The sequence below is a fragment of the Anas platyrhynchos genome, chromosome 2 (genome assembly GCF_047663525.1).
Source record: "Anas platyrhynchos isolate ZD024472 breed Pekin duck chromosome 2, IASCAAS_PekinDuck_T2T, whole genome shotgun sequence".
Lineage (NCBI taxonomy): Eukaryota > Metazoa > Chordata > Aves > Anseriformes > Anatidae > Anas > Anas platyrhynchos.
The window spans coordinates 80,257,985-80,273,569 of NC_092588.1; the positions used below are offsets into that span (position 1 = coordinate 80,257,985).

The 15,585-nt window shown below is 48.6% G+C and overlaps 1 protein-coding gene across 4 annotated transcripts in view; it reads left to right on the forward strand.

Annotated features, from left to right (window-relative positions):
• The first annotated feature begins 8,972 nt into the window (after positions 1–8,972).
• The window catches only part of RNF152 (ring finger protein 152), a 40,639-nt gene continuing 34,026 nt past the window's right edge, over positions 8,973–15,585 (forward strand). Inside the window, exon 1 of one of the 4 annotated variants that reach the window (XM_038174736.2) lies at positions 8,973–9,133. The gene's annotated coding sequence lies outside the window, so the exon portion shown is untranslated. Of the gene's footprint in view, positions 9,134–14,366; positions 14,579–15,145; positions 15,168–15,585 lie in introns of those variants that run through there. The other 3 variants (XM_038174740.2, XM_027451666.3, XM_072034994.1) reach the window with 3 other exon arrangements.

Consider the following 15,585-nt stretch of genomic DNA (forward strand, 5'->3'; position numbering starts at 1 on the left):
CCACAGCACCTTCTTGCAGATCAAGCAGTTAGATGTCTAAATGTGTCCACTTGCAGACACAGAAGGTTGTGCTCAAGTTGCTGGATGCTGGGACCAAGCCCAGCTGACACTGAATAGCCAGCCACTCCTATGGAGAGACATAAACCTCTTAACTTGCAAAAAGGGAGCCAGGGGCAAGGATTCAGAAAAAAAAAAAAAAAAAAATGTCTTTACTTGCGGACCAGATATAAGGAAGCTAGAAAACCGCTGGCTTAAATGTGGTTTTGAATTAAGAATATTTGCATTATTCTTGTTATTTACACTTAAAGGCTTCTCTCAGAGCAAATAGCTGTGGGAGCACAGAAAAGCAAGAACACATTTGCCTTTGAAATCTGTGCTCTGGAGGACTGGAAATGCAAATGTTTAATCCACTCTTTAAAAAATAAAAATAAAAAGTGGAGAAACTCCATTTAAGTGACATACCCAGTGGGATCCAGACAGGATGAATACCAGAAACCTCTTCAAATGTTTGTTAAGGTGGAAGTGAAAAGCAGGCATTCCTTAGTTTCCCCAACTCCAGGAGGAAAAAAAAAAAAAAAGAAAAAATTAAAAAAAAAAAAGGAAAAAAAGGCATTCTAAGCTTCTCGAATTCGTCTATAAAGGATACTGAGGGATCTTTGCCATGCTCAGCTACAAAAGAGCAACATCTCTATTGATGAAAACTCCATGAATCCAAGTTCAGTATTTCTATGGATTTCATATAGGATGTTCTTGGACATGGGAGCAGCAGATAAGGTTCCCTCGAGGAACACATGGTCTGCTCCATGGCTATCCACTGTTGTTCCTCCTTGTCTCCCATCAGAAAATAATAATTTGTATTTCTCTCTTGCGAAAATAATGAAAATCTTCCATCTCTTGCTGCCATCTCTTTTCCTGCTGGATCGATGGGTGTTATGGACACAACTGATGTATTGTCTGAGGCTAAAACTCAATAACAAGCTCAAATTAGATTTAAGGAAATGAGTCAATAAGCAGAACAGGAAGGAAATAGGCCAATTTAAACCTAGAAAACCACACACCATAGTGTAGTGCAGGAGTTTAATACTTTTGTTTTTACTGCAAAACTGGGGACACGAACTTTCAGGTCCAATGTCTGTGAGGGGCAGCATCCCTACTCCGTCTCAAGTCGAAGCATACTAATTACAGAAAAATGAAATCAGGATGAGGCAATTACTTTTGATGAGGTAAGGATCAGAGAAGGTGGATGAAGGGAAAATTAAACTGGGACTGAGACGTTCAGAGGCTGAAATGCCAGCCCTGCAGAGATACCACGCTGGAGGAACACGGGGAAGGTGGAATGGGTTTAGTCCTGCACTGGGAGTTTGCATCTGAAGTACCAAAAAAAGAGAACAGCATGTCCTGGAAGGTTTTAAATACAAATTCCTGCTCAGCCCGTTGCCCAAGTGGTAAGGCATGGCCAGTAAATATCAAAACATCATTTGTCTGAATGGGCTGGCTGAAGTGCTATCACCCGAGTGCTGTGAGCCATGTATTTGTCAACATTATTGCAGGGGAAAGCAAGCCAAACTGACAACCACTGCCAAAAAGTAGAGTAAAAAAAGGTAGACTTTCCCTTGTGCCAATGCAAGTGTCTGTCAGCATGTGAAGGGAGATGTGCCCAGAGAATCCCCCTGACCCTGCCTTCACTTCCTGCTCTTAGTGCTTTATCGTATTTCTGTTTAGCCAAACACAGGGGGCTGTGATAAGGATAGATCCGTTCTTTCATGGAGCACAGCGTAAGACGGAGCTGGTAGGAAAACCCATTAATTTTGATTTGGGGCACAGAGGACATTTCTTCTGCTGGTCCCAGAAGCAGCCACGGGAGCTGGGGGAAGCCTTGCTGCGCTTTCACGCCTCGGTGGTACCACCCGCTTGGGGGGCGAAGAAAGCCTAGAAGCAAATCAACAAATTTTCGAATGTGCCAGGAAGTGGCTTTCATTCTCCCTGGTTTGCATGCTGCAAAACCGGGGCGCAATTTTGGCAGTTTGCTAGTGTCTGACACCTGTGTGAGAAGCCCCGAGTTTCAGGCACGCTGCGGGCGCTCAGGAGGAACCGAGGGCAACTGCTCGTTCTCGTCCCTTCGAGTAGCAAGTCGCCCCTTGGCTAAATTGGCTGGCATGCCAATGCTGGTGAAAGTCAGCACTGAAGTTGACAGCAGAGTTGTGAATCTGTCTTCTCAGCAATAGATAATACCTCTCATTAGGCAGGGTAAAGCCACAATGATAATTACTACACTAGGAATAAATCAGTGACGTGCAAACTGGCACATTTTTTTGGCAAGCACAATTGCCCGTGAAATTTGTATCATTTTTCTCTTTCTGCCCAGTCTGCCCACTTAACAGCGCTCCTCTTTCCCTAAGAAACCGATCCTTAATTTTGAGAGTCATTTACGGTACTAGCAAATGACTCAAAATAGCATTATGGGCAGAGATGTCTCAAAGGGCCACTTTCATCCCCTGGTCTGTGCACAGGAGGCCTGGTTGCTCAGGCTGGTGTTGTGTCTCGCGATGGCTCCTGGTGGGGATGAAGCAGCGCTTCCTTGATTAGCGATCGTGTTGCAATTCGGAGCCACAAAAACCTAGGGCCAGATGCATCCCGGGTATAAACGAGTTTACTGAAAGGAGCCGGAGGGGTGGAATTTCACCTGACGTCTCTGGTAACCTTTTGGAGACAGCGGCCCAGGCTCAGGCACCCAAACAGCTATGTACATATTGCATCAACGCGGATAGCACTCCCTAAATCTTGGACAGCTGCAATACAGTGCGTGCTGCCACTGTAGCTTTGACAGCGTTAGCTCGACGAAATTACTAATTGCGCTCGAAGTGCTGGAAATAATACAGCCATATGTGTAACTGCTGCGTGCACTTCATAAACGAGATAGTGTCACCATAAACTGTGAAAATAATGCAGCTGTATAAAATTATAGCGACGAATACGCGTTGGCCTGCAGCTCCACTAGAGCAAGCCAATGCTGGTACTAAAGCGCTCTCTCGAAACTCCAGGCATTTAAACGTGCTTTATAGGAGGCAATTGCTTAATGTGCCCTTCGTTTACGTGCAGCATACAGTGCTGGTATTCCCTCCTCTCCGTGCTTGGAGATGTTCTTGGGTTTTGGTGGAATTGGGAGTGTTAGCTACTGATGTTCCTGTGATGGTGGTTGCCCTCCAAGCTGAGCCTTGGCCTCAGCTGTGGGGAAAATCACCCACCCTCACCTGTGGAGGATCCTAAGGTGGGGACAAGGGGCAAAGCAGAGCAGTGGGGAAGACATTTCTGCTGTGTTTCTCCCCTCTTCTATGTAAGGCCAGGGAAAGCCTTCAGTTTAGTAGGTCATCACTATCGCAGCACACCTGCATGCAGCTCCTCGGGGACTCTGGGCACAGGACAAGTCAGAACAACCAGAAGAAGACTCGAGCCACTAAGAGTTGACAGCAGAAAGACAAGGGGCAGGCTTCCAGTCAAAAGGCACCCAAATAAGGAGACAAAAGGACTGACTCAGAGAGGTGGGACAGGATGGGGAGACAAAGACCGTGATTGCTATCAGCTGCTGAAGGCAGCTATCAGCTCCTGAAGGCGCATCCCGGGCTATCAGATGGGCACCCTGAGGGGAGAAGCTTTGAAAAAGGTGAGTGAGTGTCCTTTGTCCTCCTCGTGACCACAGGGAAACCTGGCAGCCTGCTGAGACATTTGCACCTTGGTTACCTGGGGAAGACAGCGGTGATACAAGCAGATGAAATAAAAAATCAAAGGTGTTTTAGAATACAATCCCCTGCAGTTGCTACAGCATTGCAACATTAAAGGTAGAGCTTTAGAAGGAATTAAGTCTCTCGCCAGTCTGACTCAGCTGTTTCCTGAAACAGGCACGTTTGGGGTAAGAGCAGTTAAGCCATCCGCAGATAAGCAGAGATTCCTACACTTCCACATCCCCAGCAATCAGCGTGCGGGTGTGGGTGCATCACTCGGGAGGGACTGTCACTGCTTATCCACCTTGATAAGCACGGGGAGACCTCTGGGGTTAAACTGCAGGCAGGGCTCTTATCTCCAGGGCCATAAACTGAGATTCTCCTTTTGATACCCTGTAGAAAATGCCAGAGTGTGCATGGAGAGCTGGATGTGGTTGTACCTAACTCTTACCTAACAGGCTATAAGTGGCTGAATGAGGTGAGGCATGCGTTACGTGCACTCAGCAGATAAAGACGGTGCCTCTCGGACAGCCAGGATAACCCCACTCCTTAAATACTGCTTTTTTTACTCTCATCTTTCATGCTGTGGCATCCCCTGTGCCTTCAAACGCAGTGCCAACAAGAACCAACCCGCTGGTGAGGCCGCGATGGCGCTTCAGCTGCAGACATGACTACACAGCCCCAGCTCCAGAGAGAGAGCTTTGTCATACTGCCATCAGCACTTTCTTGTTATATGGGATGTCTGGACAGGTAGGAGAAATATTAGGCTCTGGCAAGCAGCAACTTGCAACTGCTGCTGTTTTCACAGCTCGAAAATAATCCAGTGTGAGGCAAAGATTGGCTACGCTGAGAGCAGCAGGGGCGAGGGACCAGAGGCGAGCTCTTTCCTCACCTCAGATTTACAGTTTGGCCCTCCTCGGTCATCTGAGCGTTTCCCCCCAGCTGCCTGGCAGTCTCCTGAAGTCACTGTCACTTCCTCATAAAATAAGAGGTAGAGCAAGCCAGCCAGGGCTGGATCTGGCTGGAGCAGGGTGCTGTATTTATAACACAACAAGGATGTAGAAGCTGGTTGCAGGAGTTCAGGCCAAGCAATATCCTTCATAGCAGTGGGGAAGGAATTATGGGGCAGAAGGTGAAAAGAGGAGGAAAAAAAAACAAAGCCATTCCTAGGACTGAGAATGATGCTGCTTGATCTGGCTTTGATAAAGCCACAGCTAAACAAATCAAAACTACCTAGGCCAATGAACCTCGTGTGGGGAGCAGCACAGTTTGCTTAATGCAGCTGCAATGGGTAGGAAAAGTGAAATCCCAAGCAGGGGAAGGTTTCAATGGAGTTGGTCTGTCTCCCATGATTATGTTTGGCCATGTGCTTAAAGTGTCCTGATCATGACTTCAGAGCCTGTGGATATTTTCACTTGTGCTATTGCCTAACACAGAGCAGAAAATCTGGAAGAACACAAAAATCAGTGTCAAAACAGAGTAAGAGAAAGCAAAACTCTTGCAACTTCAAGTTGAGCACAGACACACTTAGGCTTTGGAAAGCTCTGTCTAGAAATGTTTTCTTCATGTTCATTTCCCATGTTTCTGTTTTTATTGTTTTTAGGCACCTGTGTCACATAATTCAAAAGGGCCAGGGCCTGCAGCTCTCAGCTAACTCATCGTCCGGAGCCCTTCAGCACTGAATTTCTGAGCATGTGTTGACTACTCTAGTTGTAACTTACTCACTAATAGCTTACTCCCTGTAAGCTTTGGGCAGATGTGACCTAAGTGTGGAGATACATTGCTGTCACTTCTCCCACAGAGGCCCTGTCACTATGAGGATCTCTGCCTCCTTAGCTGGGTTCCTGAAGTGCCTGGGGAGGAACTGCCCAAAACTGCTAGTGGCACCTCTGTAGTGCAAGCATAAGCCAATGGTTTGGAGTCAAAGGCTTCTCTTTGTTAAAATCCAGGAAAATGATGATGAAAGGAAACTTTTGCTTGGAAGAGAATGAAATGAAAGGGCTTGGAGGTCTTCAAAGTGGATTGTGGAGAAAAGTTGGGCCAGTTTTAAAACAAACCTGAAAGAGAGACAGAGAAATGAGTAGAAAATTAAGCAATGGAGGAGAAAGACATGCAAATAAAGTGCAGAGTAGGGCTTAAAGGGAGAGAGATGGAGGGAACAACCTGTGAAGAAAAACTGAAAGTAGATGAGGTGATGTAGAATATGGGGAGTACACATGAAGGCACTGCAGAAAAGAGAGAATAAGAGGATGGGGGTGCTGCTCTTCAAAGAAAAGAGAAAAAAAAAAAGAGGAGAGAAATAAGGAAAAAAAAAAAGAGCTGAAAGCCATAGACAGAGGCTTGTGGAAAAACTGAATGTTTGGGAGGAAATTCAAGTGTTAGAGAGAGAGCATGAAGAAAGCCATGTAATATTAAGACTAGCAAAATGTTTCTTATTTATTCATGTTACTCCTGGATTATTTTTCCCTGGCAGCTGCTGCGGGTCCGATTGCCATGCCCTCCCCTCCCTCGGAGGAGCGCGGCCAAGCGCTTCTCTTTGAGGATGATGAATGGGCAGAGCATTCTTGAGCACTTCAGCTGTACACAAGGCTCTCCAAAGCCCCCTTCGGTCTTGGGCAGCTTCCCCACAGCCTCCCTGGTGGAAACTTGGCAGCTCTGCTACAACCCACATGTAGGCTCCCATCCTGCAAGCTGGTCCATTACCAATGCTGAAATATGTGTCTTGGGGTAAAATATCTGAGAATGGGGCTAACCTTCCCTGCAAAGGAGGTGTCATCTGTTCCCTTTCCTGCATCCTTCCTTGCCACTGGTGTGCAGGGCGTGTGCACGCTCCTCACAGACATTTAGCAACTTATTGATGGGGTGGTCCAAATCCTGTTGCAGTCCATGGAAGTTCTTCTGCTAGTTTTAATGGCCTTTAAAATGCTCGCCCCCGTGAGGCTCACACCCAGCTGTACCCTTTGGACTTGTCAGAGAACTTGATTTGCTGAGCAATTTAATCAGTGGGAAAGTTGGGAAGTTCAGAAAGGCGAGATCAAGCCTTTTAACCTTTTCTTTCCTCCCCTGAGCATGGGGAAGCCTTTTCCAAGCCCAGATAGATATTTAAAAGAACAGCTTTTCTCAGAGGTAGTTTTTATCAGTCCAGACAGGGACACAATATTTTTTTTTCAAAAGCTTCCCAGTGATTTCAGGGTGTAAGTCCCATCTTACTTCAGAAGTGACGCTTGGGCTCTTTTCTTGCCCTTGAGCTGTGTCTTCCTGCTCTTCAGCCAGATCTCTGAGGAGAAAGAAGCAAAGAAGGGGCTCAAACAGCTCTCTTTAAATCAGAGGCATGTTTAAGAGCTGACATCTCACAGGATTGACACTAAACACATGGATCAGGCACATCTCACAGCCCAGAGGTCTGAACTAGGAACCTCTGTACATATTTTCCGGCAGCAAACTTAAATGTGATATACGCAGCACTGTGCTACAAAGCATGTGCCAACTTGACAGGAATACAGGAACTCTAGGAAAGCAACTATTAATGAGATGGATCTATCAGCCTAGTAAGAAGCTTATTCCCTCTTGGACCATACATGGATTTTTTGGGAAAACACACGTCAACTAAGCGAGTCAAGGAAAAGGCAGTAATTTGGAGAGCACTTGCACTTGCACCACTGCTGCTGTAGAGCACATATAGGCTCTGCCCTGGTTGTGCACAAAGGCTTTCTGGATGCTTTTCCAAAATGGTCTCGGCATCGAGTTTTCAGCAGGTTGGGAGGTAGAAAGCCCAAGAGGATGTGCAGCAGCAACTGTGGGCAACCAGGCTCTCTACAGGCTGACACAGGGCTGAATATCCCTGCCTTGGCAGGGCTGGTCCTGAAGACATTTGTTTGCATGAATGGCCCTGTTATCTGCAAACTGGACAACGTTGAAATCCCCTGAGCTTCTTTCAGGGGTGTGGGGACTGCAGGGTGAGGCCCTGAGTGAGAGACTGCTGTGCAAGGATTGCCTGGGCCGGGAGAGCCTGATGAGACATCTCTCAGGGGGACAGAAAGGTTTTTAATGTGCTTCCTGCTACAAGCAGTGCCATCCCCACTGCTGATGCGTATATGGGGCTCTCTTCAGTAACCTCAATTAAAAAAAAAATAAATAAATTTTAACATACGTTTACTTCATATTCACATACTTAACTGGCCACACTGTCTATCTCAGGAAATCCGTGGGATTTCCTAAGGAGCTTTGTTATCTAATTCGTTTCCAATGGCAGTGAATCCACAGCTGCAGTGCTCATTATAAATGCTGTCACTTCCAGGAAGTGTGGGGCTGAAGTGCCTCCCCTGCTGCCATGCTAGCGCTGCACACCGAATCCCCCCAGCGTGCTTGTTTTCCCATGCGTGCCTCAGCTTCAGCGCTGCGGTTGCAGCCCTTGGTCCCAACCCTGTTAACTCTTCACCTCGAGAGCAGTGCTACTCGGCTGAGCGTGCTTCCAGGTGGCTCCTCCTGCACGTGAGAGGTGGCACAGTCAGGCAGAGGTTTATTTAAACAAGCCTGCATCAGCACGCAGGCTGCTACATCTCGCTTGAATTTCTCCTAAAAGGAGGTGGCGGGGCCATGCTCGCTCCCTGGGTGGCTGCTGGACTTTCGCTGTGGGACACGAGCCCGGTGTTCAGCCTGTAGCAACCAGGACTTAATAACACCAGTCACGAGGCATAAAACACCCTAAATTGGCTGGGTGGTTTGGTGATAATGAAGCGGGGTGTTTACACAGCGCAATTTCGTCTTCTCAAGGCCTGTGATGTGAACTGTGGACTCATACTAGCCTAGGGGCAATATATATGGGACTTGCGTTAGGTTAGAGAAAGAATAACCTTTCTCCTACTGGGTTTGCTTTAATTATAGTCTGAGTTGAGTTGCACCATCTTATTTTTCCCATATTCTTCGATTTGTTCAAACCGTAACCTTTTAGGCTAGCATTTTCCGTGCCAGATGACTGCCTCAGCCTGCCTCTGGAGGGATGTTTCTCGCTGTTCTTTCTAGGAATGCTTTTCCCAGAACAGCTTCTCATGGAGGACGCCGTGAACTTGGGAAAGCCAGCTGTAAGACATGTGTAAAATCTGGTTTCAAGCATGTGTCTTTTGTACCTCCCGTGAAAAATACCCGGACTCAGCCAAGTCATAAGCCCCTGGAAAATCGCAGTTTGCACACACCTGGTGGAGGCTTGCAAGTTTGGCAGCTGCCTGATGTTTCTTCTGCTCAGAGAGTGCTCTGCTCTGTGGCTGCAGGGACTCGGCAGGAGGTTTCTGCCCGTGCTCTTCTTCATGCCTGCTGGCACAGGCACAGGGACACCAGCTCTGCCACATTTATCTCCTTGACCCAAAACCGTGAGGAGGAAGCGTCCTGGCCTTGATGTCTGCAGGAGGCATAAATAGGTGGGCAAAAGCAGCACAGAAAGATTGGGGCTGGGGACCGGGGGTGGAGAAGATGTGCACTGTAAGAAACCTGGTCTGGGAGCTGGGGTGGGAAATGGGTGCTGGAAACAGCTGGGGGGAAGCGTGCCAAGGAAAGCACTTTGGTGAGCTTGCCAAGGAAAACTGGGGAGATTGTGCCAAAGAGAGGAAAGAGGCCCAGTGGGGCTGAGGGCACAGGGAGAGCTGTGGTGGCCTATGGACGTGTCAGCAGTGGGGAGCGTGGCGGCAGGGTTGTGCTACCGAGGGCCCTCAGAGCAGAAGGGGAGCTCAGCAGCAGGTGAAGAGCAGCATGCACGCATGTGGCTGAAGAGTACGATCATGTCAAGGGGGATCAGGCTTGCTTTGGGCATTTCCAAAATTTTGCACGCTTGCGTTTGCTACCTCAACATTCCTTTCAATGGAGCTTTTAGTCAGCCATAGGACGAACTAAAGCAATTCTCCTGTGAGCTGGTGCCAAAGGACTGTCACAGTGCCCTAGCATGGGAGTCACGAGCGGTGAATGAAGTAGTTTTTGCACTTCGTAAATTATGATGAAATATCTCCGTGCCATTTATTTGTGTTGCGTTCATATACGTCTAGCTGTTAAAGCTCAGCTACCTCGGAGGAGGACAGTGAATTACCATGGATGAATGAGGGGCTGTCTGACTAATGGGCTTTCGGTACAGATAATGCCCAGCAACAAATTCAACACCGCTTTGGATAACAGAAGAGGCTTTTTAAAAAACCATCAAGTTTTGGTAATTGAAATTCACTGATGTGAGAATATTTTTCACACAGATGTTTGCTCTTTTCTTTTTTCTTTTTTTCTTTTTTTTTTTTTTAATATACAGCGCACTATTAATTATTGAGAGGATACAGTCATGATTCTGTATTGATGTACGGTAAGAAACGAAGACTCAAGATTTGATTCATATCAGTGTATTTGTCTAAGCATCGCCTAGTGATGGGGCAAGGAGAGATGAAAGCGCAGCTCAGCAGATAATTGCCAGAGCTCCGAAACTGTTTTTTTCTCTTTCATTTCTTGACAGCTGCCGCAGCAAAGACAATATCCAGGACTGTAGAGAGTAACCTCAGTGATAGCACCACTGGTGTGTTTATCCAGCACTGTGCTCTGGCAGTAAATATCCAAAATCCAGCAGGAGACATCCCTGAGCACCCTGCTGTGGCTGACCCTGATTTGAGCAGGAGGTTGGGCAGGAGGATCTCCAGAGGTCCCTTCTGGCCTCAGCCATGCTCTGCCGATGTGTTCTCACGGATTGGGAGCCTCAGGGGGCTATTTACGCTGCCAGTCTTTGGGCACTTCAATTCAGGAAGCTTTTTCCCCTATCTCGTCTTCGGAGGGAGATTAGTCCAGGCAGGAGGTGACTCAGAGAATCCAGGCTGGTCTCCTGCTCTGAATCACCTCCTGCGACGTATCTCCTCTGATTATAAAGGCAGCTGATGGATACCGAAGGAGCAACTTCCCTAAGTTTTGTACCTAAAGATGCTGATGCACCTTCCTTTTTAAGGCTATAGATAATAGATGAATGCTTTCAAACCAGCAGAGGAGTAGACTATTGGCCAAATTTCTGAGTGTAAACCGAGGACAAAAACTGGACTATGGGATACATTGTAAAATCCAAGTTATTTTGTGATGATCCTGTGATACAGATGAATACAGTTTCCTTGTTTTGTTGCCCTTCTCTGCTAAGCAGATTACCCATCTTCTCCAGCTGGAAGCCTGTAGTGTTAGCAGAGTGAAGACTCTACTCTTATCTGGAGAGATTGTATTTTTGAGGGGGTGGGGGAGCTCCAAGCAATTTCATAAGCTGTGTTGCTGTGAGTATGCAGCCTTTTTACATGCCTGTTTTCAGGTTAGCAGTCCGTAAAAATACTCACTCTGCTGAATATTTTAAAGCATGCAATAAAACAATATTTTATGGAAGAGAACAAGGGAATGTGTACAAGCCTGTCAGATTTTGATGAGTCAAAATATTCATCGCAGTTTTATCACAGGGTATCAACGTGAGGAGTGATAATTACCTGTGACCAGTTGGGCCAGAACTGCTTTTACTGATAGATGCATTTTCGGTCTTTGTGGGCTGTGCTTTTGCCTTGCAGTTTTAGGCAATGCCCTTTAGCGAATCCTTCATGCAAGGTGTGAGGTTTGACAGACCCTGATTCATCAGTGATTTTATGGCAAGTGTGATTTTTTTTTCCCCATTGGTCCCAGAGGTCTGAGACCATAGAAGTCTGACAAAATTAGCTGAGCAGTGGATGCTGTGAAGGTTGGTTACATACTGCTATTCATGCACGTGTGCTTGCTGGCTGCCAGACAGACCGGAGAGCAGCCAAATTCTCTCTGCCTCTCACTCAGGGGGTTTTCAAAGATGTTTCTTTCCTACGTCCTGTTGGTGATTAAAAAAAGAAAAAGAAAAACAAAAGGATGAGGCATTACTGTCCCTGGTTTCTCCTCCTCTGACAGTTTGGCCAATGGATTCAAAAGCTGCTGAAGGAAAACAGGAAGACAGGAAGACACACAGACTGTGATGATATAAACTCTGTTTCTCTAGGACACTAGGCTTAAAAAAAGTTCCTAGGCCTCTCAGTAACAGAATAAACCTTGGGAACATGACTTAAGTCTGTGCTGTGGGCTCAGAAACTAAAGGGAATGAATCCCACATGTATTGATTATTTTTAAAATGCTTGCAAGCTCCAGTTCAGTTTTATGATTATTTGGTGACTTGCTCCTGCCTGGAGCTGAAAGTTTGACATTGAGCTCCTCCAAATATATGGCCTATTAGAGGTCCCTCTGGTGATCATAACATAGAAGCCAGCAGTTAGCTGCCTCTGTTATGGGTTCCCAGCACTTCTAGGGATTTGTTCCTGTGAATAATATTTCCTCTGGACCCCACCTCACCGATCTGAGCTGCACTTGAGAGGACACATCTAGAGCAATTTGCCAGAATCGACTGTTTGACATAATCTGTTTATAAAAATTGATAGAAACGTGTAGATGAAAAAAAAAAAAAAAAAAAAAAAAAAAGTCCCTCAGTGCCAAATGGGTAAGTGTACCAATTCGCAGCAGAAAACAGCACAGGGCTGCTTCCAGTCCTCATGTGCCCACAGCACTGGATGATCCCCTTTATGCAGTTTTTATGAGGTACACACTGAAAAGGGCAGTGCCAAAGAACTCGCTGCCTTTTACGAATCCGAGTCCTTGTGAACAGAGGTTTATAATAATAAACTGTGTGGAGCAATCTGAGGCTGTGCTATTGCTGAGAACTTTTCAAGATTTCTTCCCTAGAGATTTAAAGACTCTTATTCTCATAACAGGTGCAGCCTGGGGGATGACAGCAGCAACGCAAGAATCCTCCTGGGAGTAATTATACTTCCCTTCTCCTTTTCTTTGTCTCTTGTATCTATTTGGCAGCACTTCTGCGAGGAGCTGTGCGCGTACGTAAACTTTAATCGCGTTCAGCAGAGGGAGTCAGATGCTAAAATCTCAGCACACACACCGGCCCCTCCAGGACCAGGAGCACATGTTTGTGTGCCGGTGCACAACTTCTCGGTTTTCTGCCATACGTTTAACCCAGATGGGGGTGTAGGGGGTGTCCCGCTCTCAGCAGGACTCTCTGAACTCTGCTGCAATGATAAAAGCACAGTAGCCGCAGTGGTAATGTAATTAACAAAGTCACCGTGCTCTCCAGCACTGCCTCGTGGGTTCCGCCCGGGCTAGTGGGTTATCTTTCTCTACATCTGTACAGTCCCTGGCCTCTCTGGTGGACATCACTTGTGGCCGTGCTGGCCGGTGATTAGTCAGATGTTTGTTTTCATTTTGTGATGAATTTTCCTTTCCTGTGACCATGGAGATCTGGTACTGTGCTACTACTTCACTTGCTTTCTAAGGAGGAAAGGGGGAACTGGCCTGGGCAAGGGCAGGGACTTGGCACACAGAGGCATCCATGGAGCTTCACCTCCAAAACGTGAGGTGTCTGTTCAAAAACCGTGATGTTATACAAATATGTGGTGCAAATTCACCCTGAGGGTCTCCATAACTGTGAAAACAACCCCCAAAGCAGTCCCCCGAGTTGGCAACACGGCTGCGGCCGAGCGCCCAGGCCCGCAGTGAAGCCTGTGCCCCCATGGCCGCCATTTCGCAGGCTGCGTCCTGAGCAGCTGGGCGCAGAGGGGGAACAGCAGTGAAATTTGTGCTGTCCTTCCAGCCTCTCGTGGAGAAACGAAAGCCAGCTGCACGTGCTGAAATGTTTGCGGTGTGAATACGTCGTGAGAAGTCAGAGATGGAAATGACTGATACTTTGGGGGCAGACGTGATTGAGGGGAATTTGGCCTCCTTGCCTTCCCCAGCCTTCTCTCAATTATTTGATGAGAAAGCTTTGATCCGAGAAACACAGTGGGATCTGCAAATCTGTTTTGAATGCTCATACGGAGACTGGTAATTGAGTTTTCAATATTTATGGCAGGACCTGCAGCTGTACTAGTGAGTGCACTATCATCTCTCCCCCGTGGTAGCCTGGCTTAAGACCCAGCTCAGCAATTAGCCCCTTGCAGAGGAGAGCGGGGAGAAGGGGAAGAAAGCTCACGGACTTTGGTGAAAATTGTTTGTTTTGCTGATTATGGAGGTCTCTCTCCGTCACAACAAACATATTCAGTGCGGAGCTGTGGCACCACGCTGCTCTCACACGAGGGGCAGCTGCTTGCCCAGAACAAGGCTGGCTCTTGCAGGAGCTGGGGGGGGCACCCTCACAGTTTACACAGAATCACAGAATTTCTAGGTTGGAAGAGACCTCAAGATCATCGAGTCCAACCTCTGACCTAACACTAACAGTCCCCACTAAACCATATCCCTAAGCTCTACATCTAAACGTCTTTTAAAGACCTCCAGGGATGGTGACTCCACCACCTCCCTGGGCAGCCCGTTCCAATGCCTCACAACCCTCTCGGTAAAGAAGTTCTTCCTATGGGTTAGTGCTGACAGCGGTGGTGGGGGGGTGGCTGGATTAGGTGATCCGGGATCTCCCAACCCTACTGCTTCTGTCCCCAGCGCCTCAGCGGCCGTGCCGGGGGCGGCCCCGCCGCCATCTGAGGAGCGGGGCCGGGGGGCGGCGCTGTGGGGGCCGACAGCGGGCAAGGTCGGTGGGGTGGGAGCGAGCCGGGCACGGAGAGAGGCGGCGGCGGCGGCGGCGGCGGCGGGGGCCGGGCTGTGCCGTGCCGGGGCCGGGCCGGGCCGGGCTGGGCTGTGCCGGGCTGGGCTGGGCTGTGCTGGGCGGGGTGGGCGCCTCGCCCCCGCCGCTCCTCCCGCTGCCGCCGCTCCGCGGGGCCGGCCGGGGCGTTTCGTAACCGGCCCCGCCGCCGGCAGGACGGGGCTGGCGGCCGCCGGAGACACCCGCAGCGGCTGGGCGGCAGGTAAAACACATTCGCTTTTTTTTTTTTTTTTTAATTATTATTATTATTTTTAGGAAAATGCAATGCGAAAAGCACGCTCGCAGCGGCTCGGAGTTTGCAGCAGCCGGGAGGGAGATGCTGCTGCTGCTGCCGCCGATGCTGCTGCCTTTTACCGGGGTCGAGCCGAGGGCTGGCGGCATCCCTGAGCCCGGCGCTTTGTGCCGAGGTTTCGGGGCTGGGGATGTGCCTGCACAGCCGGGTGCTTGTGGTAGGGGTGTGAGGAGAGCCAGCAGGGAGAACAAAGCAAATTGGGCTGATGGTAAGGTCCCGCCGGCTGGGCTGTGCACGCTGCGCTTCCCCTGCTCGTGGGTCCTCGGATTGCAATGAGCTTCTTGTTAATTGCACGAAAGGTGACATGTAAAAGTAACGCTGGCGGAGGCTTATGGGGTCGGGACAATTTGGGACCATCAGTGTCACCGGTGTATCGTCAGCACGGGGCTCTGCAGAAAATTCCCTCCGTGCACATGCTTTTGTTGGCAGTAGAGCTAAAAAGCCGAAATCGCTGGTTCAAACCTGTAACGTCTGTCGGAGGGTTTGGACAGCCTGCCAGGTATGCAAAGACAAATGGGAAAAAAAAAGAAAAAGAAAATGTTTGTTTTTCTGCTGCTTGTTTTGGGGAGAGCGGGGGGAAGTTGTGTGGGGAACACCTGATGGAAGTTTTGTGCGCATCGCAAAGTCTCCTCGGAAGCGGTGGCGGTGACAATGAGATTACACCCAGGTCAGAAATGCCAGCAGGACAGGAGGTGTTATTTTGGCCTTAATTAATGCCTTTAAATTACACGTGTACGGGCACTGACTGGGGATGAGCCGCTCGCCCAGAGATGCGCTCTGGCTCAGCAGAGCGTGCAGGGAGCTGGCAGGTAGCAGCTTCTGGGCGCTTGTCTCCCTTCCCCGACTGACTCACCCGGGCCTCCAGCCGTGCCAAAATCCCGGGGTATGTTCCTCTACCTGATTCTGGCTCCGCTTCA